General features: G+C 40.8%; 1 pseudogene; it reads right to left on the bottom strand.

The window, feature by feature from the left end:
• Positions 1 to 5860: 5860 nt before the first annotated feature.
• Positions 5861 to 6644, bottom strand: LOC125106854 (AP-2 complex subunit beta-like; annotated as a pseudogene).
• Between the last annotated feature and the right edge of the window lie 11615 nt (positions 6645 to 18259).

The raw sequence follows: 18259 nt of genomic DNA, 5'->3' as shown, positions 1-18259 counted from the left end.
ATCTGAACCATCTGTGGTTGGCACTCAGACCTCAAAGCTGGGTGCTCCCACAGGGGTGCTGCATTGCACATGGAGTTTTGATGCAGCTTAAAGTCCTGCCTGCGGACCTGCTTGAAAACACTGAAAATACAGCAAAATTTCTTCCTCCTTTCAATGTCTAAAAAGTCTGTCAACAGGCTCTCTTTTCTTTATCTTTGAATCCTTCCCCACCTGGGGATGTTAACTAAGGCCCCTGCAGGCTGCAGACATCTGCTGAGGTCCCATAGGGCCAAAGGTTGGAGTAAAGCCTATATTCCCTATTTTACCTCCATGTACTGCTACCAGAGTGCCTAAAATTTTTAACTCATTTTTTATGCGCCACTTAATCTCCTAAACTAGATGTGGAGGGGAGGGGCTCTGTATTTCCAATGTCTATAACATACTAGTTGCTCAACTCATGTTTTATTGAATGAGTAACACTGTACTGGACACTTAAGAGAAATGATCTTGTATAAAAAGAGCTCTTTTTGAGAATATTGCTTAGGTAATTGATATTTTAGCTTTAAGGGCATATGATTTCAGCAATTAACAAATGCCAAATTTAAGAACAGAAGAAACTTATCATCCACGAATGTATCATTAGCAGAAAATGCTGCCAATCTCTCTGCCTGCAAAGATACCCAGGACAAACCACAACATCCTAACAGGTGGAAACTTATTACATCTTAATCAGATACAACGGAAGAGACAGGGTATTTACATATGTATTTATCATTTGGCTGCTTTTCAAGTAAAACCACACAGGAATACAACAGGAAGAAAAGAATATTACTAAAAAAGTTCTGAGGTAGAGAGAGAATCCTTTTGCTTATGCAAATAGCTTAATTAGTCTTTCACATCTTCAAAGGAGAGTCCTCTTGAGCTGATCTTGAAGAATACTGTAAAGAACAAGACAACTAAATTGTTCTGTACGATAAAGTAAACTACCAATAGGAGTAACAACAGACAGAGAAGAGGAGCCAGAAGGTCAGACTGCAGGAGTAAGAGATGTGTGCGCCTCACAGATTACTATGAGGATTTTCCCAGGAGACTCAGTGGCTCAACAAGTCTGATCCTCCCTGACCTGAAACTTACGGCTGCTCTCCTGAAGTAGAAAGAAGCTAGTCATTCAAAAATGAAATGGAATTATTATCCGCAAACCTGTTACTACATAATACCCCATCAGCTCCAGTAATGTGGCAGGAAGTCACCTGAACAGTAAGAAGGGACAAAAAGGAATCAAAAGAACGTATGGAAGAAAACCAAGAAATAGGGACTTATCTGTACCCATGTAAGACTCTGTAGAGAAAGGGGCAACAGTATAGAAAAGTTAATAGATGATCTCTTCCATCCTCTGGATGTCACAGATGCTCATGAAGTTTGGGGTCTTGTTTTTTTTTTTTTAAGATTTTATTTATTTATTTGACAGAGATCACAAGTAGGCAGAGAGGCAGGCCGAGAAAGAGGAAGAAGCAGGCCCCCTGCTGAGCAGAGAGCCCTATGTAGGGCTCGATCCCAGGACTCTGGGATCAGGACTCTGGGATCAGGACCTGAGCCAAAGAAAGAGGCCTTAACCCACTGAGCCACCCAGGTGCCCCAAAGGGTTTGGGTTCTGAAAATGAAGGGTTGCATGGCTTTCCAATTGTTAGAAGTCGTGGTGGCTTGTAAGGGCCTATTTAGCCAGAGCAACTCCATCTTGGTTAAATAGCCATTTTGTTGTTTGTGCAGTAAACTTAAATTAACCCCCCCACCCCCGAGAAACTTACTTAGAAGCAAGTCCAGGAAACCAGTAAAATGTAGTTGGCTAGTTCCTGATAACAGAGCCCAGAATACAAGGACAAGTCAGGCCAGATGGAGACACCTAATCAGTACGAAGCACTGTTTGTAACAGTGAGAAGGTCTTGCCCAAACCAAAATGACTCCATCCTGGGAAGGACGACCATCTTATTATTCACACTGAATATGTTAACAGACTAAGCCTTCCTGGAAAGTACTACTTGTAACACTTCCTGGTATGCGGTAATCTTGAATAGCAAGTCACCAGACCAGATGGAACTAGCCAATCAGCAAAAGACACACGAACCCAGCGGGTTAAAATGACAAGATGTGGGTTGCAGTTTTACCCAATAAAAGGTAGCCTGTGAGATTGGGCGTGGTCGCTCTCTTTAGAGGCGGCCCTGACCAGTCAGTGGATTCTTGAGCCTGTATGCTGGGGGTGGTCACTCTCTTCGGAGGCCGCCCTGGCCGGTCAGTCTGACTTCTAATGCTTGGCATAGAACAAAGTTTTGCATAACTTTCACGTTGTCTCAGTCTCGTTCCCCTGGCCAGTCAGTCTGACTTCTAATGCTTGGCATAGAATAAAGCTTTACATAACTTTCACTTTGTCTCAGTCTCATTCCTTTAATAACGGACCCCAACAGGCTTTTCCACGTTGGCTTTTAAAGATGGGTAAACACTGTTATAGCAACAGGAAACCTGCTTACCCAGTCAAAGCTCTCAAAAGAAAATACCAAAGGGTACACCTTTGTGCCACCCAAACTGTTAGCAAAATGGTACTTGGTGGGGATAGAGGAGTGTCAACGAGATTCCGAACAATTATGGTGCTACAAATAAATTCTCAGAGAAAAAGCAATTGCTTGGGTGAAGAAAAGATCAAGATACTGGAACACAGAAAAGAGTAGTTTCTAGAATCCAGCTAGAAATCCAGAACCATTTATTATACGAATTTACTGGAATGATTCCTGCAGAATTTTCCCCACTCGAAATAGTAGAAGAGAAGCCCACAAAAATGCTCACAACAAACAACATATATTTTTTAAAGAAAGTTGTATTCCTCAAAGGAGAAAGAAGATCCCTGTATGATATGGTTAAGATCCTTTGGCGCCCCCTGCTGTTGGTCCAGGGTTGGCAATACCAAATGGTTTGGATTCCTTCTATCAGCTGTTTTTTCTTCTTACTGAAACATCTGCATATGACGTTTCTTCTTCTGTTAGGTCATTTATTCAAACAAAGAGATTGAGAGTATTTGGTTCCTTTTTAGACAAACAAACAAACAAAAGTGCCTTGAACTAGCTTAAAGTGAGAAGCAGCAAAGGGCAGAGACTGAGGACTCCAGGGTGAGTTCACCTCCCTTTGAATCTTGGGTATGACTTGTGCTTTCTGCTAATGTGATCCAGACAACTTAGGGTTACTTGAGCTGAGAACCAACAGAATGCAAGAGAATTTCCAATATGTAAGAGCGGTAGCAGGAGTTTTTGCTGCATAGTAATGGTTGCCAGATGCTGTTAGTGGAGTCAGGACAGGAACTTTTTTAACTGGTAAAGCCTATGTAATCCAACTCAAAGGAAAAGTTATTTAAACTCTGCCCTCTTGGGAGCACATGGGTGGCTCAGCTGGTTAAGCATCTGAGTCTTGGTTTCCTTCAGGTCATGGTTTCAGGGTCATGAGATCAAGTCCTACAACAGGCTCCATGCTCAGTGGGGAGTCTGCTGGAGAGTCTTTCTCCCTTTCTATCTCTGCCGGCTCCCCCCCTTCTCTCATAAATAAATAAACCTTTAAAACTCTGTCCTCTTGAAAATGTTAGCAATTATTTGAAAATTTTATCGATTTAGATAGATATTAACCTACCTGGAGACAAATGGGTTCTTTCTTTGTGACATTTGAGATTAAGCCACTCAGCAGGAATCAGGCGATAAGAATTCCCAGGGTACCAGAAAACTTTTGCTAGAGTAGAGATTAGAGGAGAACAGAAAGATAGGGCCCCAGTGGCAGCCCTTCATCAAGACAAGGGACCAGCTGCTGTAGAGGATGGAATAAATGTATGGTGTGCTGGAAATCCTAGAACAAGCTGTTTTATGTGGTTTCTTTTTTTAAAGATTTTGTTTATTTGACAGACAGAGATCACAAGTAGGCAGAGAGGCAGGCAGAGAGACATGGGGAAGCAGGCTCCCTACTGAGCAGAGAGCCTGATGCGGGGCTCGATCCCAGGACCCTGGGATCATGACCTGAGCCGAAGGCAGAGGACTTAACCCACTGAGCCACCCAGGCACCTCTGTTTTATGTGTTTTATTCTGAGATTGGGGATGGCGTTTTCCCCCAATTCAATTACTTCTTTTCTTTTCCTTTCTTTGAAATAGAAGGCTATCATGAATATCTAGAGTGACCAGACAACAAGTAAAGGTTTCCTTTCCCATATGAGTGCCCAAGAAAGCTAAAAGATGGTGAGTAAAGAACTCAAGATGACTTCAGGATCCCAAGGAAACCCCAGCCTTTTCATTCAGAAGTAGCATCTGCTATCTATTTTTACAGAAAAGAAATAAGTAAATTGAATAAAACCAGCAAGAAGAAACTTTGGAGATTCTAGGTCTAAACTCCTTTCAAATGTATTATTAAAAACTGAAAGATATTTTATTGAAAACCTTCTTGTTGGGATCCTAACATCTGAAAACCCAAAAATAGAAGTTATGAGGGCAAAATAAATGTAAGAATTAAATTTTAATACAAGTTCCCTTGGATTAAAGAAATGGTGTGTGAATTTCAGATATACAAGATTTCTCTAATATTTCTCCAGGTTTTCCCACAGTATAAAATAAAACAGCAAATGTAGCATTATAGCTTAGGTAAGACTTTAGATTTTTCTTTCTAAAAGGCTAGATTAAATGAAACCTACTAAATTACATACACTTGCTTTAGAGACATAGTTGCTACCTTTGCCATTATTTAACAGCATGTAAATGTATATATATATGCGCAAATGGGTGTTTAAATAATTTTATGTAATTAATATTTAAATTTAATAATTTAAATTTAAATTTAAATTTAATAATAAATTTAATAATAATATTTAAATTTAAATTTAATAATTTAATATTTAAATTTAATAATAATAATTTAAATAAATTTAAATTTAATAATATTTAAATTTAATAAATTTAATATTTAAATTTAATAATATTTAAATTTAATAATTTAATATTTAAATTTAATAATATTTAAATTTAATAATTTAATTTAATAATTAGTGTCTTTATAAAAGGGTTTTCTTAATCTTAGTCACTAGCACAAATTATGTAGACTGCAAAGTTACCTTACATCCACAATCTGGTAAAATTTTAGGCTGCCACATTTCTCTGATAAATTAAGATTATTGACAGTAATTATATTGTTCATTGAAGCTAGCTTCTCTATAATTCCTAAAATCCCAAAATGACTATAGAACTTTGGAATAATACAATATGGTAATAATTCATTGAGTCTATATTTATGTAAAGATTTCTCAAGTCATTGAATTCAATACCTATTCATGTCTTTTAAATGTAACATTCACAAATTTTTTAAAAATCTCTTAGCAAATGAGGAAGCTTCTGTAAACTTATAAATTTTTTACCAAAAAAATTATAGCCAATCATGCTTACTTGTGAAAAATAGGAAGCATTGAATGTACAAGCAAGAACAAACACTTTTTTTTCAATGACACTTTCCTCGCTTCAATATTTTTTGTCTTCTTCTGTTTTTGAAATGAGCGCTCCATGACAAAATATCAAAGCACACTTAAAAAATGCTAGCCACTGGCACGCTATGGAGAAGCTCACAAGTAAGGACAGATCACAGCAACAGGTAGCAGGATGTGGGAGGTGATCCAAGCAGTGGTTACAAATATTGACACAAAGCTGAACTATCCAACAAGTTGTTCCCTAATGTTAGCACAGGTTAGACTCGTCACTACCTTGGTGGCCGGCCTCAGCGCTTTTGTGTTCAGATTCTATACAGCAATACAATTTCTGTCAGTTAAGAATCCTTGGTTTGCGCCAATCACAGAGCGGGCAGAGGGCCCTAGACCAGTCTACTGATTTTTCAAAATGCTGTCCTAGACCTGGAAGATGTACTGAGGGACCCCAGGAGCTCGACTTCCGCGACAGCATATAATTTGGGTTTCCTGGCTGGATACTAAGTAGCTCAGCCAAAAACCAAACACCATTAGTGAGCTTCAGGGATTTGTCCGGCATGTCCTGCCCTTCCACATTCCTCTTGGCAATAGTATAAGCACTGTTGTTTTGCAATTTGCTGGAAACAGTGCCATTATTTAAATGACATTTCTTAATCTGAAACTGAAGTTCATTTTCATCGGGAATATCCTTCCATGTGGCAAGGAAGACCCCGCAATCCATTTTGCCATCTTCTACAAAAAGCACCTTGAATGGGATGAGGCAGCCTAAGTAGAAGACCTCGGTGTTATTTTCACAGCCAGCCGCAGGTTATTCAGAGGTTCCATCTTCATGACTGGGCTCAAGGTGTTGAAAGGCAGGGAGACATCAGTGCTGTGGCTTGGCATCAGCCGTGGACGGATGGTCGGAGGAGAGCTGAGCGTGACACCAAAGCTATTCTTGTTAAACTGGACTACAGAGCCTGTCCTGTGCTGTAGAGCTTTGTGGGTGGAGTTTGTTTTGTTTTGTGAAGTCCATGTAGTTTGTTTTCTGAAGTTCATTTCCATCAACATGTGCCCTTGGCAGTGAGTAAATGTTCTGGAAATCTCCAAGCCTTTAGCTTTTACTGCAGGCAGCCAGACAGCCTTAGGAGCCCGCATATCCACCAGGTGCCATGCCTATTTCTGGGGAGAGTTCAAGCAGGTCGTTGGGACCCCTGCTGACTACAGCAGGAACAGGTGATCCTTCACCTGACGGGGAATGAAGCATTGTCCCACCAGACTGTCTAAGTCTCCTCCCAAGACTTTTTTTAAGATTTTATTTTTTAAAGATTTTATATGTTTATTTGAGCGAGGGTGCATAAGCAGTGGAGAAGGGGCGGTGGAGCGGGGCAGAGAGAGAAGGAGAAGCAGACTCCCTGATGAGCAGGAAGCCAGGTAGACTCAGGTCTCAGTCCCAGGACCCTGGGATCATGACCCGAGCTGAAGGCAGATACTTAACTAACTGAACCACCCAGGCACCTCTTTAAGATTTTATTTCTAAGTAATTGCTAACCCAATGTGGGGCTCGAACTTACAACCCCAAAATTAAGAGTCACATGGTCTACTGACTGAGCCAGCCAGGTGCTCCAAGAACAAACTCTTATTTAAAATTCTACTGGAGGGGCGCCTGGGTGGCTCAGTGGGTTAAGCCTCTGCCTTCGGCTCAGGTCATGATCTCAGGGTCCTGGGATCAAGCCCCACATGGGGCTCTCTGCTCAGCAGGGAGACTGCTTCCCCCTCTCTCTCTGCCTCCCTCCCTGCCTGTGATCTCTCTCTCTCTGCCAAATAAATAAATAAATAATCTTAAAAAATAAAATTAATAAAAAATAAAGTTCTACTGGAGGTTCTAGTTAGTACAGTATGATAAGAAAATAATTAAAAGGATCGAAGAGGAAGAAATAAAAAGGTCATTGATTTTATATGATTGTCTATGATCTAAAAGAATATAATGTCAGATTAATTAAACCTACTGAATTCACAAGAGAATTTGGCAACTAGATATAAGTTAATTATACCAAAAAAATTGGGGTGCCCATGTGGCTCAGTCATTAAGCGTCTGCCTTTGGCTTCAGTTTTGATTCCAGGGTCCTGGGATCGAGCCCCACATCAAGCCCCACATCAGGCTCCTTGCTCAGCAGGAGGCCTGCTTCTCCCTCTCCCAGTCCCCCTGCTTGTGATACCTCTCTCGCGCTCTCTCTGTCAAATAAATAAAATCTTAAAAAAAAATAAACTGCATTTTCATACACCAGAAATAAACAATTTTAACACACAATTTAATAAAGACAATAATAACAATAACCATAAAAATCGCAAGTACCTAGTAACAAATCTAACAATTCTAAAATGTTACATTAACACAATAACAAAGATCAAAAAAATTAAAAATAAAAAAAATTTTTTAAAAACAATGACAGGAATCGATTCTCTAATTTCCCTTTCTGTATTTTCATTGTTGGTGTATGAGAAAGCCACTGATTTCTGTAGATTGACTTTGTATCCTGCCACGTTACTGAATTGCTGTATGAGTTCTAGTAGTTTTGGGGTGCACCAAGAACCATAAGATACCTGGGAATAAACCTAACCAAAGAGGTAAAGGATCTGTACTCAAGGCACTACAGAACACTCATGAAAGAAATTGAAGAAGACACAAAAAGATGGAAGATCATTCCATGCTCTTGGATCGGAAGAATAAACATTGTTAAAATGTCTATACTGCCTAGAGCAATCTATACCTTTAATGCCATTCTGATCAAAATTCCACCGGTATTTTTCAAAGAGCTGGAGCAAATAACCCAAAAATTTGTATGGAATCAGAAGAGACCCCGAATCGCTAAGGAAATGTTGAAAAACAAAAATAAAACTGGGGGCATCACGTTACCTGATTTCAAGCTTTACTACAAAGCTGTGATCACCAAGACAGCATGGTACTGGCATAAAAACAGACACATAGACCAGTGGAACAGAGTAGAGAGCCCAGATATGGATCCTCAACTCTATGGGCAAATAAACTTGACAAACTGGAAAAAATATACAGTGGAAAAAAGACAGTCTCTTCAACAAATGGTGCTGGGAAAACTGGACAGCTATATGTAGAAGAATGAAACTCGACCATTCTCTTACACCATACACAAAGATAAACTCAAAATGGATAAAAGACCTCAACGTGAGACAAGAGTCCATCAGAATCCTAGAAGAGAACATAGGCAGTAATCTCTTCAATATCAGCCACAGCAACTTCTTTCAAGATATGTCTCCAAAGGCAAAGGGAATAAAAGCAAAAATAAACTTTTGGGATTTCACCAAAATCAAAAGCTTCTGCACAGCAAAGGAAACAGTCAAGAAAACAAAGAGCCAACCCATGGAATGGGAGAAGATATTTGCAAATGACAGTACAGACAATAGGTTGATACCCAGGATCTATAAAGAACTCCTCAAACTCAACACACACAAAACAGACAATCATACCAAAAAATGGGCAGAAGATATGAACAGACACTTCTCCAATGAAGACATACAAATGGCTATCAGACACATGAAAAAATGTTCATCATCACTAGCCATCAGGGAGATTCAAATTAAAACCACATTGAGATATCACCTTACACCACTTAGAATGGCCAAAATAAGCAAGACAGGAAACAACATGTGTTGGAGGGGATGTGGAGAAAGGGGAACCCTCTTCCACTGTTGGTGGGAATGCAAGTTGGTGCAGCCACTTTCGAGAACAGTGTGGAGATTCCTCAAGAACTTAAAAATAGAGCTTCCCTATGACCCTGCAATTGCACTACTGGGTATTTACCCCACAAGATACAGATGTAGTGAAAAGAAGGGCCATCTGTACCCCAATGTTTAGAGCAGCAATGGCCACGGTCACCAAACTGTGGAAAGAACCAAGATGCCCTTCAACGGACGAATGGATAAGGAAGATGTGGTCCATATACACTATGGAGTATTATGCCTCCATCAGAAAGGATGAATACCCAACTTTTGTAGCAACATGGACAGGACTGGAAAAGATTATGCTGAGTGAAATAAGTCAAGCAGAGAGAGTCAATTATCATATGGTTTCACTTATTTGTGGAGCATAACAAGTAACATGGAGGACAAGGGGAGTTAGAGAGGAGAAGGGAGTTGGGGGAAATTGGAAGGGGAGGTGAACCATGAGAGACTATGGACTCTGAAAAACAATCTGAGGGTTTTGAAGGGGCGGGGAGTGGGAGGTTGGGGGAACCAGGTGGTGGGTATTAGAGAGGGCACGGATTGCATGGAGCACTGGGTGTGGTGCAAAAACAATGAATACTGTTATGCTGAAAATAAATTTAAAAAAAAAAGAAAGAAACAAAAAACAATGACAGGGGCGCCTGGGTGACTCAGGGTTAAGCCTCTGCCTTCAGCTCTGGTCATGGTCTCAGGGTCCTGGGCTCAAGGCCTGCATCCGGCTCTCTGCTCAGCGGGGAACCTGCTTCTCCCTCCCTCTCTGCCTGCCTCTCTGCCTATTTGTGATCTTTCTGTGTCAAATTAGTAAATAAATAAAATCCTTTAAAAAAAAAAACAAAGATCTAAGTAAAACTGAAAGCTTTAGTTCTGTAAGTTTCATTAAAAAAAATCATTGTAAAGATGTCAGCTTTCCTAAAATTGATCTACAACTTACATGAAATCCTGATTAAAATCTCAATAGGCTTTTGTGGAACTTTATGAACTCTTCATATATACATTATATAATAGAGATACACATAACATATATTATATATAAATAAATATGTAATAAATATATACAATATATATAAGCAAGGTCTCAAGAATTTGTGTTTAAAAACTTAAAATGAATAAACTGAGAGAAGGGACTTTCTCTGAAATAAACAAAGACTATGACAAAGTTGGATGATGAAGGCAAGCAGTCTTGGCATAGGGATAAATAAAAAATAAATGAAACCGAATAGAAAGGCAGATAAAGATCCACATGTATATAGCTCTGAAGAGATGACTAGAGGAAGCATTGTAAATCACTAGAAAAAAGGAGTTCTTCAATGCATGGTTGTGGGGTGCTGGGGTAATTAATTATCCAAATAGGAAAAAATTAATTGGGTCTTTACCTCACACAATATGTGAAAAAATCAACTCGAGATGGGTTAAAGTTTCAAATGTGAAAATCAAAGCATTAGCATTTACAGAATAATATATAGGGTATTTCTAAATCTTGTTATTTACACACAGAAAACTCTACTCATTTTTCTAAAAGAGTGAGAAATTCAACGACATTAAAGTTAAGAACTTCTGTTAATCAAAAAATACTAGAATGTGAGTGAAAAGACAAGCCACAGACCATGAGAAGTTTTTTGTAATACATATGGATTAGCCTCCAGAATATATAAAGATCTTCCTTAAAATCAGAAATAAAAAGATAGCCCCATGGGAAAATGTGCAATAAACATAAATTGTGCAATTCACAGAATGGGAAATACGAATGGCCAATAAACATGGAAGCATACTCGATCTCTCTATTAATCAGAGAAATACAAATTAAAGTCACAATGCAAGACCACTTTGAAATCACTGTAATGTAAAAATTAATGTCTAACAAGACCAAGTTAGAGAACAAGGTATCCAACATTCCAAGGTATGGGAATGATATAGATCAACAGGAATTCTTATACATACTGACAGGTGTATATATGGAATGGAAATTGGCACACTCACTCTTGAAACAATTCAGCATTACCTTATAAATTAAACATTCACAATTCTGCTCCTTGGTATATACCCAAAATCGCTGGCATATGTGCCCGAGGAGACAGCTACAAGAATACTTAAGCAATGATTTGTTCATTTTAGCCAGAAGTAGAAACAACCGAAGTGTTAATCAACAAAAGAATGAAATAATTTGTGGTATATTTGTAAACTGCAGCTGTATATTGAAATACAAATGAGTCTGATATACAATGTTAAATGAATAGAAGCAGAACCCAGGAAACTACAACAGAATGATACCATTTTTAGAAAACTCAAAAATAAATGCACTATTGTTTAGGGAAGCACGCATGTGTGATAAGAAGTATTTTTGTAAAAGGGATAGTAGTTACTTCTGAAGAAAAGTCAAGGAGAGAAAACAGAGGAGAAGCACAGAGTTTCAACGTTACTAATAACATTCTGGCTGTGACCCTTGAAGGGAATGAATTTCATTACTGTGCTTTGTAAATTACATGTTAAATGTGTTCTTTCTATCAAATGTTATATAATAAATTATTTTAAACAATGAACAAGAAAGGTTCAGTTACAACTTAGTAACTGATGGGATGTGGGAGTGAGAAGGAGTTGGGAACTAAGGTTTCCAGTCCAGGGAACTGAACAGAGGTGAAAGTTTTCATAACAAATAATTGTGTTGGTCAGGAAAAGCTAACCGTTTAAAAAAAAATCCCATTAGACCATTTACGAGAAGGACTTGGGTCAGGACTTCACATCCCAGTATACCAACCGAGGTCATAACAGCACTTAAATCCCCTGAAAATCTGGGTATTCTCCCTTCCCTTGTATACAATTGCTCTGGTATAGGGCCATCGGTCCCTTTAGAGAAGATTTGGAGAATATTTATTGAATATACTTGTGGTGGCACTGCAAGTTTCCTTCCTTTTTAAAGGGAACTATCCTCTCTTTCAATTGATAACTGACACAGATCTGGAACCTGGGTAAAGGATCGTGATTTTCCACTGTAGAGGCTAACAGGAGTCCTCTGCAATACTTTCATTGGCTACCCACCTCTTACTCTTAGGAACACCATATGCCATTAACTTTCACCATAGTTTCCTAGGGGTTAGAGTCCCCTGATTCCCACCCAACCTTACCATCTATATGGTAATTATGCCCACCTTCCTCTCTCATGCTTAAGTGCTTCCCTACAGCTTCTGCTGTTCTAGAATCCTATCGTTCTACTGACTCAAGGGAACCGAGTCTCATATGGGACTCGGCATAGCTTTTCAATCAAGCCTCGAGCCCAGGGATATTTTCTATTATTCATTTATTTGATTGAACTTATTCTTCTTTTGGAAATTGTCTAAGGTCCATATATTAGATTTCCTTGATCTGTCCTAATCCTGTCTTTCCCTCATTTTTATTCCTATGGGGTTTTTTAAATTTTTTTTATTTTTATTTCTATGTTTCTATAGGTAGCTATGATTTTTATATTTAGTTTTCAGTGGTGATCATCTTCTGTTTCTGTTTCCCTATTGCATTTTTACTTAGAAAATCACGTCTAATGGTCCTAGGAAGTCCTTTTGTGCTCTATTGGCATTTTCTTAAGAATTTCCGTGTGTGTGTTGTGTGTGTGTGTGTGTGTGTGTTGTTTGCTGAGATTCTCTTCTGATTCTCTTATCATTCGTTCAGCCACGGGCTGTGGTTGAGTTCTACCCCAATACTTTCCTCGCCCCCACCCTGAGTAAATGAAAGCAGGACTGTCACAAGTGCAGCACCCCAGGCACCAGAAAGCAGTTCATCCACAGCCAGTGGCCTTTGCCATGCCACTGCTGGTCAAGGCAACCACTGCTCAGTCATAGTGCGGTTCCCTGCCAGAGCCACTGTCGCGCTGGGGCTGCACTCCGCTGACACAAAGCTTACTCAGAAGCTCTGCTGCCAAGCTGCAGCTTGCAACAAGCTCTTTCACACACCGCACGACTGCGGACACCGAGCCCTGGCACTGAAGGGCCTCTGTGCAGGACACAGACCCCATCCCTGCACAGGTCCCTCTCCACAAGCTGTGTTCTCCCTTCCATAACAAAATGAGCTGGACAAGGTCTCTGGCTCCCTCACTCCACGGTTTTGTTCTGAAAAACAGTATACCCTTAAGAACCTCTCCTTAAAGGGCATCTGGGTGTCTCAGTCAGCTGAGTGTCCAACTCTTGATTTCAACTCAGGTCACGATCTCAGTCAGGGTCGTGAGATCAAACTCCACATTGGGCTCTCCATTGGGTTCTGTGCTGGGCATGGAGCCTGCTTGGGATTCTCTCTCTCTCCCTCTCTCTCTCTCCCTCTCTCCCTCTCTCCCTCTCTCCCTCTCTCTCTCTCTCCCTCTCTCTCTCTCTCCCTCTCTCCCTCTCTCCCTCTGCCCTTCCCATCCCCACTATCACTGACTGACTGAATGAATGAATGAATAGAAAGTAAATGAAAATGAATGAAAAAAAATGAAAATTTGTTTCAGTGATGAAGGGTTGCCAACAAATGAAAAGAAGACACACACACAAACATGAAGCTATCACAGCAATCCAAGAGACACGATATGGCCCTAAACAAAAGTAACAGCAACAATAAAAAGACCAGAGGACCCTTGGGAGCTAGATTGAGGAGGGAGACCCTGTGGGACTGGGTGACTGAAGAAGTATCACAGGACCATAAGGAGTTATCCAGATCCATTCATTGTTTTCTCCTGGGATGTTGCCAAGAGTATACAACACGAGGAGCAATTTTTAGAAGGGAATTCCTGTTCTGAATGTGTTGAGTTTAAGGTAGCTGGGGGACATCCAAATGGAGGAGACAGAATGTAAGTGTGCAACATGTGTAAGTCCCAGGGTGAGATCTATGGTAAATTATCATCAACATTTCAATAGTAGGTACAGCCACAGGGTAGATGAAGCCAAAAAGAATCAAGCAAGGAAAGCAGGTAAAGAGAACTTAAGGAACAGATAGACACAGAGACACAAAGAGGAGACTAAAAAGAAGAGAAAAAAGGAAGAGAAACACGGGAGAGGGTTTAAAAGAAAGTCATCATCAATGCAGGCCAGTGAGTACAGCCATATAGATTGCGCACTGCACAAGCCTGGCTAGCATCATTCACATGGACCACGTTAATGGCGCCCCCAAGATATGCAGTGTACCATCTGCCCAAACAGGTATGGTAGAGCTGCTTAGGATCAAATGTCAGAGTTAGGTCAAGCAAGATCAGAAATGTCCATTGGCTTTGACAATGAATGGAAGTCATTGGTAACCTGAGCAAAGCAGTTTCGGTGGTGTAATGAGGGCAGCAAAGAGTACAGAGAACAACTCCCTAAAGAAGCTTGGCTGTGAGGAAGAAGGAAGACACTAGTGGGGGTGGATTGGTGGCTAAGAAAGGATTATTTGGGGGGGTGCCTGGGTGGCTCAGTGGGTTAAAGCCTCTGCCTTTGGCTCAGGTCATGATCCCAGGGTCCTGGGATTGAGCCCCGCATCAGGCTCTCTACTCAGCAGGGAACCTGCTTCCCTCTCTCTCTCTGCCTGCCTCTCTGCCTACTTGTGATCTCTGTCTGTCAAATAAGTAAATAAAATCTTTGGAAAAAAAAGAAAGGATTATTTTGCTTGGTTGTTCTATCGGTGGATCAGTTAGATTTTTATTTGGTTAAGGATGGGAAATAGTTGAGCATGATTACTTAATGAAGAGAAAGGGCCAGTAGGGATGGAGGAATTAAAGATAAAGGCTAGATGAGCAATTCTGCCAAGACTGAAACTTGAAAGCCTGAGTAAGGGATTATCCTTGAAGAGGAAGATGGTAGTTGTTCCCCTGAAATGCAGCAGGAAAGGAGGAATGACCCAACAGACGTAAGTGGAGATAAACTTGTAGGGGGCAGATGAGAACATTTATACAGTGTTTTCCTGATGATCTTGCAGGATCTCTGCTGAGAGAAAAAAGGGAGTTGCCAAGTAGAAAGCTGCCCAGGAAGGCCTCTGAGTACAGAGAAGGAATTTAACAGATCCTACACAGAAAAAATAACCTAAAACTCAGTTCAAGGTTTTAAAGAAATTATGCAGGAGAACACGGCTGGCTCAGTCAGTAGAGCATGCAACTCTTGATTTTGGGGTTGTGAGTTCGAGTGCCACACTGGGTATAGCGATCACTTAGAAATAAAAAAGTCTAAAAAGAAAAGTGTCTAAAGATACAATCATTAGGAAGAGAGACTGTAGTCAAGAAAGCAGAGAGTACACCTCATCCAAGAAGATACACAGGTGGCAAATAAGCCTACAAAAAGTTGTTACACATCATCTGTCATTGAGGAAATGCCAGTGAAAATGATGACATACCACCACACACCTATTACAACAGCCGAAGTTCAAGACACTGACAACACCAAATGCAGAGAGGGTGTGGAGCCACAGGAACTCTCACTCACTGCTGGTGGGAATGACAAATGGTACAGCCAGTCTGGAAGTTCCTTACAAAAAGGAGCCTGGGGGGCTCAGTGGGCTCAGGTCATGATTCCAGGGTCCTGGGATGAAGCCCTACATCAGGTTCCCTATTCATCAGGGAGCCTGCTTCTCCTTCTCCCTCTCCCTCTGCCCCTCCCCCTGTTTGTGCTCACCAGCTCTCTGTCTTTCCATCAAATAAATAAAATCTCGAAAAAAGAGGGGTGCCTGGGTAGCTCAGTCATTAAGTGTCTACCTTCTGCTCAGGTCATGATCCCAGAGTCCTGGGATTGAGCCCCACATCAGGCTCCCTGTTCAGCGGGAAGCCTGCTTCTCCCTCTCCCGCTCCCCCTGCTTGTGTTCCCTCTCTCCCTGTCTCTCTCTCTCTCTGTGTCAAATAAATAAATAAAATCTTTAGAAGGAAGGAAGGAAGAAAAGAAACATACTCTTCTCATACAATTCAGCAAGCATGCTACTTGGTTTTTACGCAAAGGATATGAAAACTTCTGTCTAAACAAATGTTTATAGCAGCTTTATTTGTAATTGCCAAAACCTGGGGAAAACCAAGATGCCCTTCAGTAGTGAATGGATAAACAAACTGAGATACATCCAGACAATGGAATATTATTCAGCGCTTATTAAAAAAAAAAAAAAAGCTCTATCAAGCCATGAAAAGACATGGAGGAACCTTAAATGCATATTGCTAAATGAAATAAGCTGCATATGGCAAGATTCCAACTCTATGACATTCTGGAAAAGGTTTAAGATCACGGAGACCACTAAAGGGTCAGACTTGGGGGTGAGGGAGACACAGATGAGCAGAGCACAGAGGATTTTGAGGGCAGCAAAAATACTCTGTGTGATACAACAATGATGGATATAGTCATTATGTGTTTATCTAAACCTATGCAATGCATAACACCAAGAGTAAACCCTAAAGTAAACTATGGACTTTGGATGATTACGATGTATCAACAGAGGTTCATACTTGGTTAAAAAAAAAAAAAGTCTCACTCTGGTGGGTGACATTGTTAATGGGACAGGCCATGCCTGTGGGGGAGCAGAGAGCATGAGGGAAATCTCTGCACCTTTCTGTCAATGTTGTTGTAAACCTAAAACTGCTCTAAATTTTTTTTTAATTTAAAGTAAAAATTAGAAGTAATATTTTAAATTAAAAAAAGAAAATAAAGAGGAGCCTTAAGGAGGCCCTCAGGGCCTTGTGCAAGCTCCAGTTAGAGAAGAGGGTGTCTGGCGTGCTTCCCTGCCTCCTTCCCACCCCCCTTGGTTACAGGAGAGTGGGGTCAGCCCATCGGCAACAAGGCGCTGAGGCCATTAACCCAAATTCCCACACTTGCCAAGAAGGCCTTCTGTCCTTCAACTCCCATCAGTTTACCTACAGAGGGAGAATGCCCTGGTCTTACTGAAATGAACACACAGATCATCTGCTGGTTACACTTCTTCCTGGAAAAAGAAAAACTTGGATTAAAAGTTAAATTGTTTCTTTAAAGTTGTAGACCTCCAAGTCATTTTTTATAAGGATTTTATTTATCTATTTGATAGAGAGAGATCAGTAGGCAGAGGGCTGGCAGAGAGAGATAGAGAAGCAGGCTCCTTGCTTGTGGAGCAGAGAGCCCGATGCGGGGCTTGATCCCAGGATCCTGAGATCATGACCTGAAACAAAGGCAGAGGCTTAACCCACTGAGCCACCCAGGTGCCCCCTCCAAGTCATTTTTTTGTTTTTGTGTTTTGACAAGCTCACCCTTAACAGATTTGTATCCTGCAGAACAAACAGCTGCTTTAAGCCATTCTGCCTGCCTGTCAATCAGTGCTTCTTGGTAGCCAACCACCAATCCCCCCTCTTATTTACATTCTCCCAAACCTTCCCAGTCCCAGGGCTTTAAATGCGGTCTCTATAAACAGGACTCTCAAATTTAAGCATCTAGCCCTGACTTCTCCCCGAGACTTATATACCCACTTTATCTACTTGACATCTATTTTTGGAGAGATCTCGACCTTCAATCCAATGTGTTCAGTATAGAGTTTTATATTTGCCTTCCCAAACCTGCTCTGTCCACCATTTCCCCTTCTTGGTTAAAGGCATCACCATTCTTGCAATTGCTCAGGCCAAAAATCTAGGAGTCGTCCTTCATCTCTTACCCTAGCCCTCTACATCTACCCAATCCAGCGGTAAATCCTACAGTTGACCTACAAAATATATGCTGAATTTGTGCAACTTCCTCCATCTGTGTGCTATCCATCCATTCCTCCCCTGCCCTCCATCTCCACCCTAGACTAAGCCACCAGTATCTCTCAGTGGGCTGACTGCCTAACTGGTCCACCTGCTTCAGCTGCAACCCACCCCAGCCTCTTACATCCATTACATCCATTCTTTACCCTGTGGCCAGAATGGTCTTTTAACATGTAATCACATCACATCACATTTCTGTTTAAATTCTCCAGTGATATCCTGGAACTTGGAATAAAATTCAGACTCTTCACCATAATCATGGCTCCTGACCACTCCTTTCTACCCTCTGTCCTGCCACTGCTCCTCTCCTCTACAGCGCAGGCTCCCTCCTGTTAGCGTGCACAGAGAGCCCTTTTACCTTCAGATCCCAGCCTTCATATTTGCCCCCT

This window comes from Lutra lutra, chromosome 8 (assembly GCF_902655055.1).
Source record: "Lutra lutra chromosome 8, mLutLut1.2, whole genome shotgun sequence".
NCBI lineage: Eukaryota > Metazoa > Chordata > Mammalia > Carnivora > Mustelidae > Lutra > Lutra lutra.
Note: the sequence above shows the minus strand (reverse complement) of the source record. Positions and strands in the feature narration are given on the sequence as shown.